Here is a 22,287-nt window from a genome sequence, read left to right on the forward strand (position 1 = left end):
TGCAACCATGGACGTCTCCAGACACCAAGTGCAGCCCCGACCTCAGTCACCTCCTGTCCCTGGTCGCCAAGTCTGAACGGGTGAGGGTTTCTAACCAATCCAATCAGCGATGGCGCTGTCCCGAGGGGAGGGGGGGACTACACACACACAGCAGGGCCACAGGGAATGACAAGGGGGCCAGCATTCAGTCCTGTGCGTTGTGCAATGATTTACTCCCCACCAGGGTGCCCTGAGGAACCTCACTGGCCGACTCAGGAAAGCGTGGCTGCTGTACTGAGAAGAGACAGGCCACCGGGGCCAACGCACCGCAGTTTGCAGACTTAACAAGAACCTGTGCTGAAACGCCTCTCTGGGGGCTGCGTGCGCAACAACGAAGCCATCACACTTTTCTGCACCAAGCAGCCCCTACCTCTACTTTTTTTTTTTGACAGGCAGAGTTAGACAGTGAGAGAGACACAGAGAGAAAGGTCTTCCTTCCATTGGTTCACCCCCAAAATGGCCACTACGGCCAGAGCTGTGCCGATCTGAAGCCCAGAGCCGGGTACTTCCTCCTGGTCTCCCATGCGGGTGCAGGGCCCAAGCACTTGGGCCATCCTCCACTGCACTCCCGGGCCACAGCAGAGAGCTGGCCTGGAAGAGGAGCAACCGGGATAGAATCCGGCGCCCCAACCGGGACTAGAACCCGGTGTGCCGGCGCCACAGGTGGAGGATTAGCCAAGTGAGCGCGGCACTGGCCCCTACCTCTACTTCTTATACACAGAATACCCCATCATTAGTTTATATGTCAGCTCCTAATTGATCACAGACACCTTTTTTTTACGCTTCCTTGTCCTAGGGGCTGGAGCTGTAGCATAATGGGCGGAGCCACCACCTGCAGTGCTGGCATCCCACATGGTGCGGGCTCAGGTGCCGGGCTCAGGTGCCCGGCTGCTCAGCTGGATCAGAAGTCCAGCTCCCTGCTACGGCCTGGGGAAGCAGTGGAAGACAGCCCAGGTCTTCTGGCCCTGAACCCACGTGAGAGACCCAGAGGAAGCTCCTGGTTCCAGCCTGGTCCAGCCCCAGCCGTTGCAGTCATCTGGGGAGTGAATCAGCAGATGGAAGATCTTTCTCTTTCTGTAACGCAAATAAATAAATAAATAAAGTAAATCTTTTTAAAAAGTTTGCTTGTCCTAACAGCCATAATTTACATTTAAATTATTTATTTGAAAAGCAGAGTGACAGAGAAATGGAGACAGACATCAGCCTTCCATCCGCCGGTTCACTCCCCAAACGGCCACAACGGCAGAAGCTGGGCAGGTGGAAGTCAGGATTTCCAGCCGGATCTCCCACACTGCCTCCCAGTGCACACATCAGCAGGAAACTGGATCAGAAGCAGAGGCGGAACTCAATCCCAGTAGCTCCAATACAGGATGTGGGAATCCTTAACCCACAATTCCTACCCTAATAACAGGAAACTTTTAAAAATAACAAGACAAAGCAGTCAGAAGGGTGGGTGTGGGTCCCTGTTTGCCCGCTTCCTCTGTGGGGAGAGCTTAGCAAGCTAAACGCCCATGGAGCAGCTGTTTCTCCTGGAAGCTCGGCCGGCAAACCTTCGCAGTCCATGGCCTGCAGAAGAGCCCAAGAGCCTGGCTGCCCTCGAACACTTCACGGACGGACACAAGCGACCAGGACTGGAGAAACGTCCCACCGCACACGCTGCTCCATCTGAAAATGCAGGAGTCTCAGGAGCAGTGGTGCCCCGAAGCAGCTGGATACAAACGTCAGGCAGCAGCCAGAGCTCTGAGCCCGGGGTTTTCCCGGGCCCCTCACCCCCTCCTGTCTGTCACCTGCGTCAGTAACTGGTCTCCCGACAGCATCACCAGTCACTCTCTCGTCACTGCCCTCTGTGCAAACGAGCTTCCCTACAGCCACCAGTGGCCTGGAGACGCGTCTCCCTCAGATAACCCTGCACCCCGAGAAAGTGAATCCAACCACACACTCGGGTGATCCCGCCCACTGATCCTGCAGATTCCAGGACGCAGGAAAGGTCTCCCACGCCTCAGAGCGCGCACGCTCATCACGTCACCGCCCGGGGAAGCTCTCCCACACCGCCTTGCTCTCTATCTCAAGGCCCATGGCACTGCTGACGCGTTTTCCCTCTGAGGACCATGAGTCTCCATCAGCCACAACCACCTTAGCCAGCTGAACTTCACCTGCTCACAGCTTAGTGGGATCGCCCTGTAGTGACTGCAGAGTGCCACTATCTAACGCTACCGAGAACAGAGTGTTAGGTTCAGTGTCAACATAACAGTTCCCACCGCATGCATGCTTACACAAAAACCAGTGGGAAGAGGCAAAGACAGGACTACCAGGTGCCATAAACAGCAGACCACAGCACCTATGAAAATCTTTTTTTTTTAAGATTTTATTTATTTGAAATGAAGAGTAACAGAAAGGGAGAGTCAGAGAGAGAGAGAGATCTTCCATCCGCTGGTTCACTCCTCAAATAGCCACGCAGGCCAGACCAAAATCAGATGCCAGGAACTTCCTCTGGGTCTCCCATGTGAGTAGCAGGGAGATGGGACGCCAGCATCACAGCCTGTAGCTTTACTTGCTATGCCACAGTGCCAGCCCCCTATGAAAATATTACACTAAAGGGGTCTGGAGCGGGGGTTGGCATTGTAACATAGCAGGTAAAGCTGCCACCTGCAACACTGGTGTTCCATAGAGGTGCCAGTTCGAGTCCTGGCCACTCTACTTCTGATCCAACTCCCTTCTAACGACCTGGGAAAGCAGCAGATGACCCAAGTGTTTGGGCCCCTGCACCCTCATGGGAGACCCAGAAGGAGCTCCTGGCTCCTGGCTTCAGCTGGCCCAGCTATTATGGCCATCTGGGGAGTGATCCAGCAGGTGGAAGACCTCTCTCTGTCTCTTCTTCTAACTCTGACTTTCCAATAAATAAATAATTTTTCAAAAGGTAGGAGGATGGAAAGATAATCAAAGGTTACAATGTTTCAGACAGAAAGGAAGAGTAACTGCAAATATTTTTACCTATTTTCACTTTTTCTTTGGAAGACAGAAATTTTCCACCATTCCAACGCCTGCGATACCATCAGGGCTGGGCAGCGCAGCAACCAGAATCCTGGGATCCAACCTGGGTACCCACGCGGCTCACAGGACACAAGCACTGGAGACGCCACCTGCTGCCTCCCGGGAGCACACTCGCAAGGTGCTGGAAGCAGGGGCAGGGCCAGACCTGGAGTCCAGAGGCAGCGCGGCAAGCCCACCCAAGTCGGCTTCCGGAGCATCGGCAGCGTGAGCGACCAGCGAGTCCTGAACCCAACATCACCGGGGGTGGATCCTGGACGCTCTCATCACAAACGTGAAACAGTCACGGTGATGGACGGGGTGTTGGCTTGATCTGCTAATTCTACACTGTACTCAAAATCTGAACATCATTTTGTGCCCCATAAATCTGGGCAGCTATAATTTGTCCACTCTTTTTAAGATTTACTTATCTCAAAGGCAGTTAGAGAGAGAGAGAGAGATCCGCTGATTCCCTCCCCAGATGACCACAACAGCCAATAGTCAGAGCTGGGCCAAGCCGAAGCCAGGAGCCAGCAGCTCCATCTGGGCCTCCCACGCGGACTGTAGGGGCCCAGGTATTTGGGCCGCGAGGCACATTGGCGGGGAGCTGGGTCGGAAATGTAGCAGCAAGGACTCAAACCAGTGGTCACAGGGGTTGTTGCAGACGGAGGATTAACCAAGCGAGCCACAACACCTGCCCTGAACCAACCTGATTTTATAATTGGTCAGGATTCACAAAACTTGAGAACTTATATTCAATTGATCAAGGAATAAATATATTAATGCACATGTAATGCTGCTTTGTTTTTGTTATTCTTTTTTCTAAAGATTTATCTATTCAAAAGGCAGAGTTACAGAGACAGAAGGAGAGACAGAGAGAGATCTTTCATCTGCTGGTTCACTTCCCAAATGACAGTAACAGCTGGAGCTGGACTGGTCTGAAGCCAGGAACCAGGAGCTTCCTCCAGGTCTACCCCACGTGGGTGACAGGGGCCCAAGGACTTGGGCCGTCTTCCGCTGCTTTCCCAGGTGCACTAGCAGGGAGCTGGATCAGAAGTGGAGCAGTCAGGACTCGAACCGGCAGCCATGTGGGATGCTGCGTCCCAGGCAGTGGCTTTACCCGCTACGCCACAACACGGGCCTCTGTTATACACATATTCAAAAACAAATCCTTTGTTTTTTAACAATCAAATCCCCCTCTCTCTCCAACTCTGCTTTCTTAATCTAACCTCATCCCTTCCACAACCTATTATTCTAAGCACAGCAAATACCGTAAGCAGATTTACGCGTGCAAGAACTCCTGAAGTTAGAACGCATCACTGTCTGCTCAACTCATCTCTGATATAAAACATTTTACATGAACTCAAGCTTCTGCTTAACTTCACAGCATTAAAAGGCAACAGTATCATGTGTCCCACAGTGACGGGGACAAAGTTTAAAGCTGTGAAGCCAGCTGACACAGCTAGCCCCAGCATAAGCCAGGCCCAAGGGCACAGAGAGAACTGAGAACTCCTCTAGCCTTCCGCCACCCTCTCTCTACTGCACCGATTTCCCCATCAACTTCCCACCGACATCAGCTACGCTGCCTCTCGCCCTGTGGTTCATGGACCAGGAACACTGGTGGCACCTGGGGGCTCATTAGAAAAGCTGGCTCCTCCAGGCTGAGACCTGTGGCGCCAGCTTCCCAGGAGCGCCACTTCAGATCCAGCTCCTGCTAGTGGCCTGGGAAAAGCAGCAGCAGATGGCCCATGTGTTTGGGCCCCTGCCACTCACGTGGGAGCTCCAGATGAAACTCCTGGCTCCTGGTTTCGGCTTGGACCCAGGCCAGGCCATCTGGGAACCAGTGCTATCTCTTTCTACTATAAATCTTAAAAAAGAAGAAGAAAAAGAAAAAAAGGCAAAGCAAAGCTGACCACTCATGAACCCCTCACCACCTGGATCAGCACCTGCAGCCAGTAGGGCCCTAGGGAACACACAGGCACAGCCAGGCTCTCAGACTCACCCATGGAATCAGTCTCCCCATCAAAGAGCAGGGCCCTGCACGGCTCCCCACCACCCCGACTTCTGAGCCCGGGGCCCTGCACGGCTCCCCACCCACCCACCCCGACTTCTGAGCCCGGGGCCCTGCACGGCTCCCCACCCACCCACCCCGACTTCTGAGCCCGGGGCCCTGCACGGCTCCCCACTAACCCCGACTTCTGAGCCCGGGGCCCTGCACGGCTCCCCACTCACCCCGACTTCTGAGCCCGGGGCCCTGCACGGCTCCCCACTAACCCCGACTTCTGAGCCCTCTCCCTGCTCCTCTGCAGAGCACGACTTCTCCAGGCTACACCACACGTGGTCTCCCCTCTCCCTTCCCCCATGTCGTCTCCTGCCGATCTGGCTGTCACAGCCACCGCCCAGTACTGTCCACTTCCTCACAGCTGGCCTCCACCCCCACTCCTCCCTGAAGAGCTGCCCCTCTCCACAACCTCAACCCCGCCTCCAGTGGTGGGCGTCCCACACAAGGGTGACAGCCACTATTCATGAGAACTTAAATACTAAGACTTCCAGACTGGACTGCCCTCACACCACCCTGCCCCTCACCGCCAGCCGCACCCGCTCTGTTCTCCCACAGCAACCAGGATCACTCTGCCTCCAAACCAGACAGAAACCTAGCCACTTCTTTTCTTTTTCTTTCTTTTCTTTCTTTTTTTTTTTTTTTTGACAGGCAGAGTGGACAGTGAGAGAGAGAGACAGAGAGAAAGGTCTTCCTTTGCCGTTGGTTCACCCTCCAATGGCTGCCGCGGCTGGCGCACCGCGCTGATCCGAAGCCAGGAGCCAGGTGCTTCTCCTGGTCTCCCATGGGGTGCAGGGCCCAAGCACTTGGCCCATCCTCCACTGCACTCCTGGGCCACAGCAGAGAGCTGGCCTGGAAGAGGAGCAACCGGGACAGAATCTGGCACCCCAACCGGGACTAGAACCCGGTGTGCCGGCACCACAGGGGGAGGATTAGCCTAGTGAGCCGTGGCGCCGGCCCTAGCCACTTCTTTTCATTCCCACAGTCACCACCCTCAGCAATGCCACCTCATTTCTCAAAATGTCCTTGAAATGACCTGTCTTTTTCTATGCCAATACCCTGCTCTTCCTTCAGCAATCTGAACAATCTTTTAAAATCCCCATGGTGGGGAAGGCCGGCCATTGTGGCACAGGAAGGCTGTCACTTATGTAAGTGGCACCAGCAGCCAACACTGGAGCGCTGGTTCGAGTCCCGGCTGCTCCACTTCCAATCCAGCTCCCTGCTAATGCACCTGGGAAAGTAGCAGAAGATGATCCAAGTACTTGGGCGCCTGCCATCCATGTGGGAGACCCAGATAGAATTCCAGGCTCTAAGCTTTGGATTGGCCCAGCCCCAGCTGTTGTGGCCATTCAGGGAGTAAGCCAGTGTTTGGAAGATCTTCTCTCTCTTTCTCTCTTTCTCCTTCTCTGTCTCTCTGCCTTTCAAACAAATAAATCTAAAAAAAAAAAAAAAAAAAAAAATCATGTTTTGGGGCTTATATGTGGAATAATGGCTAAGCTGGCACTTGGGACATTCACATCCCACATCCAGTGCCGGACTCCAGTCCTGGGAACTCTGCTTCTGACCAGCTTCCTGCTAACACGAACCCTGGGGAGCAGCAGGTGATGGCTCAAGTTCAGGTCCTTGCCACCCATGTAGACCTGGCCTGGGTTCCTGCCCACCCCTATTTGTTGCAGACATTTGGGGAATGAACCAGCTTTCAAATGAGTAAACGAAAACTTTTTCAAAAATAAAATAATTTGAAAATATTTTAAAAACTTAAAATACTTAAATAATTTAATATTTTAACATTAATTTAATATTTATATTACTTAAGTATTTTAAATAGAAATTCCACGTTTAAGAACATTTCCGTCACTGGAGTTCTGCCGGACAGGATATAAAGTATGGAAATTGGAAGGACAATCAGCAGCTCTGGAGGGCAGGTGCTCTGGTGCAGTGGTCGACACTGCCGAGGACGCCGTGTCCCCATCGCACGCCCACTCCCTGCTCCACTTCCCACTCCAGCTTCCCGCCGCTGTGCATCCTGGCAAGCAGGTGACTGCTCAGTTGGATCTCCGCTACCCACAGGGAGACCGACACTGGGAATCAGGGAGGAACCAGCAGATGGGAGCTGTGTCTTAGATGAAAGCAAGAATGGTCAGCGCTAATTCTGTAAGCAAACACTGCTATGTTCAAGCTCTTGTCTCACAGCTGAAGACAATGTTCTTAAAGTATAGCATGCTAATTATAATTAGTGTCTTCTTGGGGACATGTCATTTTAACTTAGTGGAAATGTATTGGACCGTTCCCCTACTAAACAGAGAGGCCGGCATGCTATGGCGCGGTGGTTAAGCCACCATCTGGGAGGCTGACATCTTGTCAGCGTGGGTTGGAGTCCCAGCTGTGCTTGTGATCCAGCTCCGTTAACGCACCTGGGAAAGCAACAGAAGACGGCCCAGGTGCTTGGGCTCCTGCATCCACGTGGAGCCCCCGATGGAGCTCCGGCTCCTGGCTTTGGCCTGGCCCAGCCCCAGGTGTTGAGACCATTTGGAAAGTCAACCAGTGGACAGAAGCCCTCTCTCCCAATCTTGCTTCTCTCTCTCTAACTTTGCCTTTCAGATATATAAACTTAAAAAAAAGGGGGGGTGGGGGGGTGGGGCTGGCATTGTGGCGTAGCAGGTTAAGCCACCGCCTGCGATGCCAGCATCCCATACGGGTGCTGGTTCCCATGCAGCTCCCTGCTGATGGCCTGGGAAAGCAGCAGATGGCCCACGTGCTTGGGTCCCTGCACCTATGTGGGAGACCCGGATGGAGCTCCTGGATCCTGGCTTCAGTCTGAAAACACAAGTGCAAAGAGGGTGTGCTCGTCCCTCACCCACGCAGAAGGCCTCTTTTCCATGCCTGCCCAGTGTCAAGCACCACGGTCCCCTGTTTGACTAAGTCCCAAAGAACCTCTCTTCCCTTCCAGACTTGTCTCCGTGGAGCAGCAGGAGCCACCCCCAAACCCATCAGCAATGAAGCCACCCTGAGCCTTTCCAACAGTGCACCTGCTGTCAGGTGAACCACTGAGGTCACGGCCTCTGTCCCCAACTCCGACGCTGCAGATGCCCTGGGTGTCCAGATGGACTGACAGAATCATTCAGGAAACACTGTCAGGCAGGTTCTAGACTGACCGAGCCCACTTCCAATGGCCTGGTGGACCCCAGCCTCCACCTACCCTGGACGGACAGAGGGACCCGCAACTCTAATCACACCTTTCAGCACCTGACAAGCTGTGGTCAAGCAAGGCAAAGCAGCAGGGATGACCAGAGGAGAGGACGCGAAAGCCGAGACGCAAAGGATCAAGGACCTAGCAGTGCCATCAGGAGGAAGACTGGAGCTTAGGTAAGTGTGGAGGTCAGAGGGCTAGGATACATTTATTTATTTACTTACTTACTTGAAAGGCAGAGTTACACAGACAGACAGATCTTCCATCCAATGGCTCACTGTCCAGATGGCCACAACAAAGCCGGGAGCTTCATCCGGGTCTCCCATGTGGGTGTTAGGGGCCCAAGCACTTGAGCCACCTTTCACTGCTTTTCCCAGGCGCAACAGCAGGGAGCTCCATCTGGAATGGAGCAGCTGGGACACAAACTGGTGCCCATATGGGACGCCAGCGTCACGGGTGACGGTTTCTAACGTCATCAAGAACTAAGACCAGAGTGGGTGTGACCAGCTAAGGTGAGCTCCGCAGGAAGGCACTGGGACACGGCGCTGAAGCACCGCAAATGGGGAGACACCGGGAGAAGTGGGCGCAAACGAGCAGGAGACGCGGAGCGGCCACCTCCCAGCAGCCACGGGGGCAGCTCGGGGGCAGCAGCCTACTAGACCCACAGCCACGACAGAATACGCTGCAAACGGAAAGCGGCCTTTCAGAGCCTCCTCACCTGACAGCCAAGCTCCCACAGGCAGGAACAGAAATGAGGCCCGTGGTCTCCCACTCAGTGTGAAGCCCAACTGTGTGACTGAACGGTGGTTCTGAAAAAACTGCCAGAGTCTTTATAAAACATTCACCTTTTATATCTAAGCTCTTTTATCAGTTTCTTCAACTGCAACTAAAACTTTTTCACAAGATTTGCCATGAAGGAAAGTGGAAACTCAGGCAACAGGGAAGAGTCAGGAACACAGAACGGCTGGAGGGCTCGACAGTGTCCCCGAGAATCATGTCCACCATGGGCGCTCAGCACACCAGGAAGAAACCACTTGGGGGCTGGTGCTGTGGCAAAGCTGTTTGCAGCACCTGCAATGCTGGCGTCCCATACGGATTTGAGTCCCAACTGCTCCACTTCCAATTCAGCTCCCTGCCAATGTGTCCGGGAAAGTAGCAGAAGATGGCCCAAATGCTTGGGACCCTGGCACCCACATGGGAGACCTGAATGAAGCTCCTGGTTTCTGACTGTGGACCAGCCCAGCTCAGGCCACTGCAGCCATTTGGGGAGTGAAGCAGTGGATAGAAGATGTGTGTGTCTGAGTGTGTGTGTGGTCTATCTCCCTCTCTATAAATTCTGCCTTTCAAATAAATACATAAATCTTAAAAAAAAGAAAAAGTCACTTGGGACACCTGCCCCATACTGCCCCATACTGGAGTGCCTGGGTTCAAGTCCCAGCTCCACTTTCAATTCCAGCTTCCCACTAATGTGCACCTGGAAGGCAGCAGCTGACTCAGCTGTTAGATCCTAGCCCCCTCCACGGAGACTGGGCCCGAGTCCAGTGTCTCCTGTCTCTAGCCAGTGTGGACATCTGGGCGTGAACCCCCCGTGGGTGAGAAGTCCTGTGCTCTTCACACCCACCTGACTCACGAGTGTCTGCCTGAAGAGGCCTTCGCAGGTGCTCAGCTGGCAGGCCACACTGGATGAGGGCAGACCCTGACCCGGGGACCGTGACGTGAGGGCGCAGGTCACCTGCAGAGTGATACGGTCACAGCCACTGACCCACAGGAACTGCGGCACCACCAAGAGTTCAGGGGCTGAGGAAAGACCCCGGGGTCTTCAGGGGTATGGCCCTGCCAACGTTTGGACTGCAGACTTCTCTCCTCCAAAATGGAGAGAAAGTTTGTGTTAAGCCATTCAGTTTGGGACAGCTTGCAGCTACAAGAAACCAATGTTGTAACATTTCAGAAGCAGGCTTTGGGCTGACCCAGACTTAGCTATTTGGGACATTTGGGGAGTGAACAAGTGGACAGAAGATCTCTGCCTCTCCTCTGTCATTCTGCCTTTCAAATAAATAAATCTTTCTTAAAAATCTACTTATGGCCGGCGCCGTGGCTCACTTGGTTAATCCTCCACCTGTGGCGCCGGCACCCCGGGTTCTAGTCCCGGTCGAGGCGCCGGATTCTGTCCCGGTTGCCCCTCTTCCAGGCCAGCTCTCTGCTGTGGCCCGGGAAGGCAGTGGAGGATGGCCCAAGTGCTTGGGCCCTGCACCCCATGGGAGACCAGGAGGAGCACCTGGCTCCTGGCTTTGGATCGGCGCAGCACCAGCCGTAGCGGCCATTAGGGGAGTAAGCCAACAGAAGGAAGACCTTTCTCTCTGTCTCTCTCTCACTGTCTATAACTCTCTCTCTCTCTCTCTCACTAACTCTGCTTGGCAAAAAATTTTTTAAAAATCTATTTATACAGTGTGATTCCCGATCTGGGGGAACTATCTCTACACACACATGCATGAATACAAAAAGGCTAAAAGAATATATAACAACCATATGTGGTTATTTCCTATTAGATACAGATTTTCCTCTTGTTTTTATATTCCCAACTTGCTACATTAACTTATTAAACTTTTTGCTTTTAGATTTACTTACTTACAAGGCAGTTACAGAGAGAGAGACGTCTTCTATCCGTGGGTCATTGAAAATGACTGCAAAGGCAGAGGCTGGGCCAAGCTGAAGGCAGGAACCAGGAGCTCCATCCGGGCCCAGACTTTTTTTTGTTTGAAAGGCAGAGAGACAGAGATCTCCCACGTGTTGGTTTGCTTCATTCCCCAAATGCCTGCAACAGCCAGGACAAAGATGGGACCCCAGAATTCAACCCAGGTCTCCCACACGTGTGGCAAGGACCCAAGTACTCGAGGCATCACCGCTGCCGGCCAGGGTGCACATTAGCCGGGAGCCGGAGCCGAGAGGGACTCAGACACGGGTGCCGGTGTCCCAAGCAGCACTGTGACAGCTGTGAGATGTCTGCCTTCACATTTTTATTAAAATGCAAAAAGTAAAGACAAAAAATGAGACACCAGGCATAAGATCCCCAAAGAACGAGGACAGGATAGATGGTGGAGGAAATGAGGAGTGGAAACAGACTGCCTGCTTGACAAGTTTAAGTTTAAAGAAAGAAAATTAAGAATAGCGGCTAGAAGAGACACCAAGCCTAGCTGGGGTTAAGTTATGCAATACCTTAGTAACGTGTGAAAAGCAACAGCTCCTGAATAAGAAACTCAAGGCCAAATCATTGGAAAATGTTTTCAAATGGAAGAACCTTCCTTTTAATAACGTACAGAGGCTAGAGGCGGCACGTGCAGACACAAGGGTCGGAGTTCAAAGGGCAGAAGAGCTCCTGTCCATGACATAACGGTCATGCGGCTCGGGAGGAAGTGACCCAGGGCACGAGTTCAGACACAGGCTCGGACACCGCGGCCCATCACCTGCCTCACCTGCTGATGCACAGGTCTGAGGACCACACAGACCTGCAGGCCACTGCCAGCACGGGGGCTGCCCCGTGGGAGGCCCCGCAGAGCAAGATGGAGGCTCCCCCACTGCCACGAGTGGCAGACAGGCCTGGGAGGCCCAACACAGCAGCCACACCAAGCAGGAGGAAGGCCTGCGTCCCAGGATTCCCGGACCTCTGCCCGGAGCCCTCTTCTCCCACACGTCTTCCTGGTCTGTGTTCACACCTCCTCCTGCTCTGTTCAAATGTCTCGACCACTCTTGTCTTTTTTTAGAATTTTTACTTATTTTGGCTGGCGCCGCGGCTCACTAGGCTAATCCTCCGCCTAGCGGCGCCGGCACCCTGGGTTCTAGTCCCGGTCGGGGCACCGATCCTGTCCCGGTTGCCCCTCTTCCAGGCCAGCTCTCTGCTGTGGCCAGGGAGTGCAGTGGAGGATGGCCCAAGTGCTTGGGCCCTGCACCCTCATGGGAGACCAGGAGAAGCACCTGGCTCCTGCCATCGGAACAGTGCGGTGCGCCGGCCGCAGCGCGCTACCGCGGCGGCCATTGGAGGGTGAACCAACGGCAAAAGGAAGACCTTTCTCTCTGTCTCTCTCTCACTGTCCACTCTGCCTGTCAAAAAAAAATTAAAAAAAAAAAAAGAATTTTTACGTATTTTTTCTTTTTATTTGAAAGGCAGAGAAATCAGAGGGGTGCTCCACCTGCTGGTTCACACCCCAAACGCCTGCAACAGGCAAGGCCGGGCCAGACGGAGGCCGCGCGTACCGGGCTCCCCCTGGGACCTCACGGGTGGCAGGAACACTGCCTGTGCCTCCCAGGGTGCGCATCCCAGGAAGCTGGATGGGACGCGGGGCCGGGGCTCAAACTCAGCAACTGTGACGGGGATGAGAGTGTCCCAAGAACATCTTTTAAGAAAATATTCTTTATTTGAAAGGCAGAGTCATGAGGCCAGCACCATGGCACAGCAGGTTAAGCTGCTGTCTGCAGTCCCGGCTGCTCCACTTCCAATCCAGCTCCCTGTTAATATGCATGGGAAAGCAGAACATGGCCGAGTCCTTGGCCCCTGTACCCACGTGGGAGACCCACAGGAAGCTCCTGGCTCCTGCCTTTGGCCTGGCCCAGCCCTAGTGGTTGCAGCCATCTGGGAAGTGAACCAGTGAATGGAAGATCTTTCTCTCTGTAACTCTGCCTTCCAGATACAAAAATTTTAAATAGAAAGACAGAATTACAGAGAAGGGGGGGAAGAAGGGGAGAGAAAGGGAAACAGAGAGACAGATTTATTTATTTATTTATTTATTTAGACAGGCAGAGTTGGACAGTGAGGGAGAGACAGAGACAGAAAGGTCTTCCTTCCGTTGGTTCACTCCCCAAATGGCTGCTACGGCCGGTTCTGCGCCGATCCGAAGTCAGGAGCCAGGTGCTTCCTCCTGGTTTCCCATGGGGGTGCAGGGCCCAAGCACTTGGACCATCCTCCACTGCCCTCCCGGGCCACAGCAGAGAGCTGGACTGGAAGAGGAGAAACCGGGACAGAATCCGGCGCCCCAACTGGGACTAGAACCCAGGGTGCTGGCGCCGCAGGTGGAGGATTAGCCAAGTGAGCCGCAGCGCCAGCCCAGATTTTAAAAAAAAATTTATTGATTGATTGATTGATTGATTTGAAAGGCAGAATGACAGAGAGGCAGAGGTGGAGGGAGGGAGGGAAAGTCTTCCATTCACGGGTTCACTCTCCAGATGACTACAACAGCAAGAGCTGAGCTGATCCAAAGCCAGGAGCTTCTTCCGGGTCTCTCACGTAGGTGTAGGGGCCCAAGGACTTGGGGCACCCTCTGCTGTTTTCCCAGGCCATAGTAGGTGGAAGTGGAGCAGCCAGGACTCAAACCGGCGCCCATGTGGGATGCTGGCGCTGCAGGCGCAGGCTTAGCCCACTATGCCACAGCGCTGGCCCCGAAGGAAAGAGAAAGAGAGAAAGCAAGAGAGAGAGAGAGAGAGAGAGAGAGAAAGATTTTCCATTTGCTGGTTCACTCCCCAAATGGCCAGGGCTGGAACAGACCAAAGCCAGGAAACTAGAGCTTCATCTGGTCTCCTAGGTAGATGGCAAGGACCAAACACTCAGGCCGTCTTCCACTGCTTTCCCAGGAAGTTGGATCGGCAGTAAAGCAGCCAGGACCTGAACTGTGCTCATGGGGGATGCCGGTGTCACAGGCAGTGGCTTAACCTGCTGCACCACGGCACCAGCTCCCCACTGCACCAGACGCCCACCCTTTGCTACCCTTTTTCTTAAGATGTATTCGTTTATTTGAAAGGCAGAGTTACAGAGAGGTAGAGGCAGAGAGGGAGGGAAGTGATCTTCCATCTGCTGGTTCACACCCCAGGTGGCTCCCAGCTCGACACCACAAGGGAACTGGATTAGGTGGTCAGGATTACTGGTTTGTAAATATCAAAGCTGCCAACTGCCGCAGGCGGCAGTTAGTAAGCACAAGTGCCCTCCTAATTGCACCGGCCAAGTTTCAAGTCCCAGGCCTGCATGATACTAAGAGGAAAATGTTTTGACAACCGTGGGAAAGCCACGTGCAGGCTCCCATTCATTGCTTCACTCTCCAGAGCAAATCCAGGGGTGGAGCCCCAGCGTGAGTCCAGGAGCGCCTCCAGCTAAGTTCTGTATGAGGAAAATGGCTAAGGGTGGAACTGATGCTCGCGCTGATACACTCACGAATGGGACAGACAAGGCGATCCAAACAGTACGTGAGACACTGGGAAACTGTGATAAAGAGGCAGCATTCTGAATAAATGTGCAAAGGGGGCAGATGCTATGGCATAGTGGATAAAGCCGCTGCCTGCAGTGCCGGCATCCCATATGGGCACCAGTTCAAGTCCCAGCTGCTCCACTTCCCATCCAGCTCCCTACTAATGGCCTGGGAAGGCAGCAGAGTTTGGCCCAAGTGCTTGGGCCCTTGCACCCATGTGGGAGACCTAGAAGAAGCTCCTGTCTCCTACCTTCGGATCGGCTCAGCTCCAGACCCTGTGGCCATTTGGGAAGTGAACCAGAGAATGGAAGACCAACCTCTCTCTCTGCCTCTGCCTCTCCGTAACTCTGCCTTTCAAATAAATAATCTTTAAAAAAAAAAAAAAAAAAAAAAAAAAAGCTAAGCCACCTTCCCAGGCACATTAGCAGGGAGCTGGATGGGAAGTGGAACAGCCGGGACTCGAACCAATACCCATATGGGATGCTGCAGACGGCAGCTGAACCTACTGTGCCACACCACCGGCCCCACCTGAAGAGTTTTGTCAATGTTTATTAAGGGGCCAGTACTGTGGCACCGGTCAAACTGCCGCTTGTGAGGTCAGCATCCCGAATCAGATGCCTGGTTTGTGTCCCCGTTGCTTCACAGCCGATCCAGCTCCCTGCAAATGTGCCTAGGAGGCCAGGGCACGATGGCCCGAACACACCACAGGGAGCCCAGAACAGGGTTCCTGGCTCCCGACTTCCGCCTGGCCTAGGCCTGGCTGTTGAGGACGTTTGGGCAGTGAACCAGCAGATCTGTCTTCCCCTTCTTCTTTGTTGTTCTTTCAAATAAACAAGTAAATCTTAAAAAAAAAAAGTTTACTGGGGCCAGCATGGTGGCTCAGCAGGTTAAGCCGCTGCCTGCAGTGCTGGCATCCCATATGAGCACCAGTTCAAGTCCCAGCTGCTCCACTGCAATTGAATTCCCTGCTGATGCCCCTGGGAAGGCAGAAGAAGATAGCTTACGTTCCTGGGCCCCTGCCACCCACGTGAGAGACCTGGCTGGAGTTCCTGCCTCCTGGATTCAGCCTGGCCCAGCACCTACCACTGCGGCCATTTGGGGAGTGAACCAGTAGATCAAAGAGCTCTCTTCCCCTCTTTAACTCTGATTTGCAAATAAATAAATATATATTTAAATGTTTATTAAATTATTAGAAAATAATGAACCCATCAAGTGTTCCAGGAACATTTTTATGAAAAATAACTATTTTCTAAGAAAAACATTATGGCAAGAAGAGAAGCTGTGTTGCACAGAACAGTTTTGTGGGGCTGGCGCTGGGCACAGCTGCTCCAGGTCCGCCCCAGCTCTCCGTGGAGGCCTGGGAAAGCAGTGAAGACGGCCCCAGTCCTGGGCCCCACACCCGCCTGGCAGATCCGGAAGAAGCTCCTGGCTCCTGGCTTCAGATCAGCTCAGTTCTGGCTGTTGAGGCACTTGGGGAGTGAACCCGCGGATGGAAGACCTCTCTCTAACACTGCCTGTCAAGGAAATAAACAAATCTTTAAAAAATCACCTTACTGCCTGCCCCAGCAGAACATCAGGTGCTCACACCTGCTGCTGTACGCAGTCTGCGCAACACAGGGGCTGAGGCCTAACCACACCCAGCCTCGCCAAGACAGGCACTTAGAAAAGAGACAGGACGTGCATCCCACACATACACGCGGGCAGTCTGACACCACACCCGACCCAGCAAGTGGCCCTCTCTTCCAGTGCAGCTGCAGTGTGAAAGCTGGAGCTGTCGATGAAGCGGCAGCAGTCACTGCACTGCACTCCACGCAGGTCTCTACCCACCTGTGAACCTGCGGCGCGACAGGCCACTCGGAAAACCAAGCCACTGAGCTGCAGCCAGCACAGCTTCCAGAGCCCTGTTTCTTCCCTGACAGCTGCGTCCGCACCTACATCCTGGGAAAGCCTTCAACTACAGGGAAGCCGTCGTCCTCGTGGCAGCCCCACCAAGCTTCTCAGTCCTAATTTTCCTCTAAAACCAGGTTTCTTAATCCAGCGTCAGTGTCCGCTCTCTCCCCAGCAGTGCGTTCGGCTTCGCTGACCTCCGAGAAAATAACTATCAAATCCCCGCTTCTATGTAGCCAGCTTTCCAGCAGCTGTTCTTAAAAAAAAAAAGTTCATTTACTTATCTCCGTCTACTTGAAAGGCAGAGTGACAGAGAGGGAGACTGGGAGATGAGCGAGATCTTCCACCCACTGGTTCCCTCCCCAGGTGCCTGCAACAGCCAGGGCGAGGCGAGGACAAAGCCAGGAGCCAGGAGCGACGCCCAGGTTTCCCACGATGACAAAGGTCATCGTCCGCTGCCTCACAGGACGCAGTAGCAAGAAGCCGGGCAGGAAGTGGAGCAGCTGGACTCAGAGCAGCACCATGACGTTGCTGTGGACATCAACGGCTACAGCAAAGCCCTGTCCCTCAGCTGGTCGCAGCACGGCCGGGCAGTGCGCGCTGTGACAGTGACAGACTGGGGGACACTGCCTGTGTTCACTTCAGTTCCCAGCTCTGGCTCAGACCCTGGGAGGCGGCAGGACTGGTGTCACCCCCGTGGGAGAACTGCAGGGAGTGTAGCCCTGGCCACCGCAGGCATCTGGGGAATAAACCAGCAGGTGGGAGGGGCTGTCTCTGCCTCTCCAAAAAACACACCAACAGGATTAGTTTGGTGACACAGCCTTGACTGGCGCTGTGGAGGTCAGAGTGCACCTTGCATGATCACGATGGTAGTTCTGAGCTAACAGACCCCTGAACGATGTCTTAGGAACCCACGGGGCCCACAGTCACACCCAGAGAGCCACTGCTCTAAGCGTCTCTGCTCTCAGCCTTCCACCACCCTCTAAATCCAACTCCAGAAGGTCCACCTCCATCCACACCTCTCCTCCACAGCTGGACCAGGGAAGCTCCACAACAATTTACAGCTAAGTAAACATTTTTTTTAAAGATTTATTTATCTGAAAGGCAGAATTACAGAGGCTGGTGGTGGCGGCGGCAGGGAGCCACAGAGAGACACAGGTATCTCCCACCCTCTGGTTCACTCCCCAAATGGCTGCGACAGCCAAGGCTGGGCCAGGCAGAAGCCAGGAGCCAGGAGCTCCATCTGCATCCCCCACAGGGCGCAGGGGCACAGCACTCAGGCCAACCTCCTCTAGCAGATGGACCTCGGGCAATGCGGGTGATGGCTTAACCCATTACACAACAGCACTGGCCCCCTCAGTAAATATTTGTTAAAACAAACATCCAGGGGCCAGCGCCATGGTCTCAAGTGCTCCACTTCCAATGCAGCTCCCTGCTGATGCACCTGGGAAAGCAGCAGAGGACGGACCAAATGCTTAGGCCCTGCACCTATGTGGGAGACCCAGCAGAGGCTCCTGACTCCTGGCTTCGGCCTGGCCCAGCCCCTGCTGTTGAGGCCATCTGGGGAGAGAACCAGCGGATGGAGGAGCTCACTCGCTCTCTGTCTCTTCCTCTCTCTGTGCAACTCTTTCAAATAAATAAATCTTTAAATTTTTTTTCATTAGTATTGTCACTAGTTAGCAAATCAAAGGACAGTAACAAATCTGCTGAAATCCAAAAATTTCCAGTGTCATAAGAGAGGGATTTCTCTAAAAAATAAAAACCTTCACCAGGCTCAAAACGATCCGAGAGGCACAGACAGGCCGTGGCGAGCCGAGGTAAACAGCACAGGCACACGGAGGACTGGAACCACGAGGAGGCCAGGACAACCAATCTCCTACAACAGGCGTCTCCCAACACCATCCACCACTATCACAATGAAGCACAGCCTTCACCAAGAATGGCCAACCCTGCCCAGTGCCCGGTTACCTAAGGGTTCCTCACACGTTCCCTCACTGACCCTCACAACCCAGGGAGGAAGCTCCTGTGTGCCCATCTTACGCTAAGGAACCTGACCCAGCAATGCTGATGCCACCACGCCAGCCTGTGAGGCGACAGAGCTGGCGTCTAACTCGGTGCCAGCCCTTCTGGAAACAGTCTCTCTCTCCCTCACTTAGGAACCACTTTAAAATGTCTAGGACGGGGCAGGCCCTGTGGCACGGGGGGCTAAGCTGCCGCTCGGGAGTCAGTCCCCGCTTCTGCCCCAGCTCCCTGCTAGTGCACCCCGGGAGGACACAGACGCTTTTGGGGAAAGAACCAGAGAACGAGAGCGTTCTCTGCTCTCCCTAGTCTCTCTGCCTCTCAATAAATAAGTAACTTCTTATTAAATACAAGTCTTCAGAACTGGAGCCGGCACTGTGACGCAGCAGACTGATCCTCCGCCTGCGGCACCGGCATCCCATACGGGTGCGGTTCTACTCCCGGCTGCTCCACTTCCGATCCAGTTCTCTGCCGTGGCCTGGGAAAGCAGTGGAAGATGGGCCAAGTCCTTGGGCCCTGCACCTGCGTGGGAGACCCCAAGGAAGCTCCTGGCTTCGGATCGGGGCAGTTCCAGCCGTTGCAGCCATTTGGGGAGTGAACCAGCGGATGGAAGACCTCTCTCTCTGTCTCTGCCTCTGTCTGTAACTCTACCTCTCAAAATAAATATTAAATAAAGTACTTTTTAAAAAGTATCCAGGATTAGCTGTTTTTAGCTTTATTAACTAGCCATGGCCAGGTAGTCGAGTCTGTAACCTTCGTGGGAAATGTTTTCTAATCGCCACGGGACTCGGGTCAATGCTGCTGCTGGCATCCCCTGCCAGACCCCGCCACCCCACTTCCAACCCAGCTCCCCGCTGATGCACTTAGGAAGGCACCGGAGGGTGGCCCAAGTGTCTGGGTCCCCGCCACTTGTGTAGGAGAGCGATGGCCTCCTGGCTCCAGCCTGGCCCAGCCCTGGCCACTGCGGTCATTTGGGGAGTGAATCAGCAGATGGAAGATCCCTCTCTCCCCCTCTCTGTCACTTTGTCTTTCAGATAAATAGATAGATCTTAAAAAAAAAATTAACAATGCCTTCACCATTCCAATTCTAGGTTACAGAATACAGAATTAATCTGCCCCTTGATAAAACGTATTACGTTCACAGTAATTATTAAATCATAATCATCTTTCGTCAATGGCAAAACAGGCTGCATTCTCAGGTACTCTCCATCACGTTGGTTAAGTCTCGTCTTTTAAATTAAGCTTTTAGGAAAGGCTCCTTCTCAGAATTCCGACTGAAGCTAACCAGGGAACACGTTCACTTCAGTCTCACTGAGCAGGGAGCCAGCAGCCTGGGTCCACGAAGGCAGCCCCTGCACCAGGACACAGGGCGGAGCTGAGGAAGCGCCTCGCCTCCCCTGGCCACGCACGGCTCGCAGGCCCGGAGCCGCCGGACTTCTCCAGTGCGGGGCAGAGGCGCCCAGTCCTCCTGCAGCCCAGCCACAGGGCCCTGCGTTCTACGTGCTTATACACTCCTTCAGTGTGAAGCCTCTCGGCTATGTAAATTATTTCCCTGTCTCAACACACGTTTGCTTTTATTAAAGATTTATTTATCTATTTGAAAGGCAGAGTTACACAAAGAGAGGGAGAGATACAGAAAGATCGTCCACCCACTCACCCACCGGTTCACTCCCCAGATGGCTGAACCAGCCAGGGCTGGGCCAGGCTGAAGCCAGAGCCTGGAGCTCCGTCAGGGCCTCTCCTGTGGGTGCCGGGGCCCAGGCACCCGGGCCTCCCTCAGCTGCCCTCCCAGGCGCACCGGCGGGGAACTGGCTCAGAAGTGGAACAGCCGCTGGGGCTCAAGCCCCTGGATCTGTTCTCATCCCCTCATTTTATGTGAAACCAAACAACAACGCTTTGTAATCCCACCAATCATTTTCATCAGCAAATACAAACCTGAAACCAGAATTCAAAACAGTGTTTAAAAATAATCTAAAAAACCCTGTCCATGTCTTAGGAGACTCGCACTAAACAGGGGTTTCAAAATCATACTGCATGCCATATGGTCAAGCCCAGACAATAAAATTGAGCCTATCTATTACCAATCCACTAACGCTAAAGCCAAAGCCGCAGGCAGCAAGAATTTAATCCAATTTAGAGACTGACATGAGCCAAATCTCTCGGGCGGAGAAAAACAATCCAACGAAGAAGCTAGAATAGATGCCAACACTGCACTTCTGAAATAAAACCCGAGTTCCTCCTCGGAGCAGGTATGAGTACAGAACCCACCGATGGCTGCGGGCCGAGACCTCCCGCCCTCCCCGGCGGCCGTCGGAGGGCCACACTCCCCCAGCGCAGCCAAGAGAAAAGTTCAGGGCGCGGCCCCTGCCCGCAAACCCACCTCCGGCCCCGGGCAGGAGCGCTCACAGCGCGCTGCTGCGGAGTGAACACGAAACCCGACCCCCTCCCGTGCCAGGCGGCAGGGTGGGCGCGGGACCACTTCCTCAGCCGCCCCCGGCGCGGATTCCCACGCAGGAAAGCCCCGCAGCATCCTCGGGGCCTGGGCGCCGGCTCCGGGCCGGGCACCTGCAGTGCAGCTGCGGCCCTCGGGCTCCCGCCCAGCCCCGCCGCGCACCGCGTGTCGGCGGCCGGCGGAAAGGGAACTGCTGCCTCGCGGTCCGGCCACCGCGCACCGCCCGGAAGCGCCCGCATCCTCTCTTCCAGGCGGCGCTCCTTCCCTCCAAAAAGCCTGCAGCTCCACCGGAGCGGCACGCCACGCACACGCCACGCGTGCCCGGGAGACCCACCCCGCTGCCCGCAGCCGCCGGCCGTGACAAGCGGCCCCGCGGTCCCCCCCGGGCAGCGACGGGGACAGCTCGGCCGCCCCGCGGGCACACGCAGCAGCCCACCCCGCGCGCCCCCAAGGGCTCCTCCCGCGCCCGGGCCACGCCGGGACGAGCGCGCCCCCCGGAGCACGCGCCCCACTCGGGACGCCCAGGGCCGCGGGGGGCCGGCGACAATGGCCGCGCCGCGGGGTCGCCATCTTGGCCGCGGGGCCCGGCCGCGGCGCCCACGCCGCGCGAGGGCCGGGGTCGCCGCGGGGTCTCGCCCGCCCGCGCGGCGCCGGCCCCCGCGCTCCGGGCCGGGGCTGCGCGACCGCCGAGCCCGGGGCCGCCCCTCCGCGCGGCGTGGGCTCCCGCGGCCCCGGGGCGCGCCAGCCTTTGTTCTCGCGGCCGCGGGCCGGGCAGGGGCCGCCCCCCGCCCGCGCTGGCCCGGCCGCGCCCTCGCCCCGGGGCCGGGCTCGGACCCCGCACCCGCGCCCGCCGCCTCCCGGGCCCGCAGCCCCACCCGGGCGGGGCAGGAAGACGCGGCCCGGCGGCGGGCGCGGGGCGGGCGCGGGGCGGCGGCGGCCCCCGGGGCGGGCAGGGCAGGGGCGGCGGAGGCCGCGCACCGGGGCCGGGGGCGCGGGGCTGGGCCGCGGCGGCCGCGCTCACCTCGACGCCCACGCCGCCGCCGGGGCCGCTCGAGGTGGCGCTCGGGCCGCGCTGCGGGCGCTGGGCAGGTGCGCGGCGAGGCTGTGGGTCCGCGGCGGCTGCTCGCTCCGGCCGCTGCCGCTCCGCTCCCGCCCGCGCCCGCCGCCGTCCGCCCCTCAGACGCCTCCAGCCATCGGGATGGGCGCGGCGCCCCTGCCCGCAGCTCGGGAAACCCCACGCGCCGCGTCACCGCGCACGGCCGCCGGGGGCGCGCACGCACGCGCGCTCCCCGAGGCGGCGCGCGCGTGCGCGCGGCTCTTAAAGGAGCCCCGCGGCCCCGGCTGCTGCCCGACCTAGGCCCCGGCTCCCTGCTCGCGCCGGACGGGC

General features: G+C 55.7%; 1 protein-coding gene across 3 annotated transcripts in view; it reads right to left on the bottom strand.

Annotated features, from left to right (window-relative positions):
* Window positions 1–22,015, bottom strand: part of GNB1 (G protein subunit beta 1) — a 73,979-nt gene extending 51,964 nt beyond the window's left edge. For 2 of the 3 annotated variants that reach the window (XM_062190302.1, XM_062190301.1), the window contains exon 1: window positions 21,922–22,014. The gene's annotated coding sequence lies outside the window, so the exon portion shown is untranslated. Of the gene's footprint in view, window positions 1–21,921 lie in introns of all 3 variants that reach the window. The other variant, XM_062190303.1, reaches the window with a different exon arrangement.
* Window positions 22,016–22,287: the final 272 nt, after the last annotated feature.

Source organism: Lepus europaeus, chromosome 5 (assembly GCF_033115175.1).
Source record: "Lepus europaeus isolate LE1 chromosome 5, mLepTim1.pri, whole genome shotgun sequence".
Classification (NCBI taxonomy): Eukaryota; Metazoa; Chordata; class Mammalia; order Lagomorpha; family Leporidae; genus Lepus; species Lepus europaeus.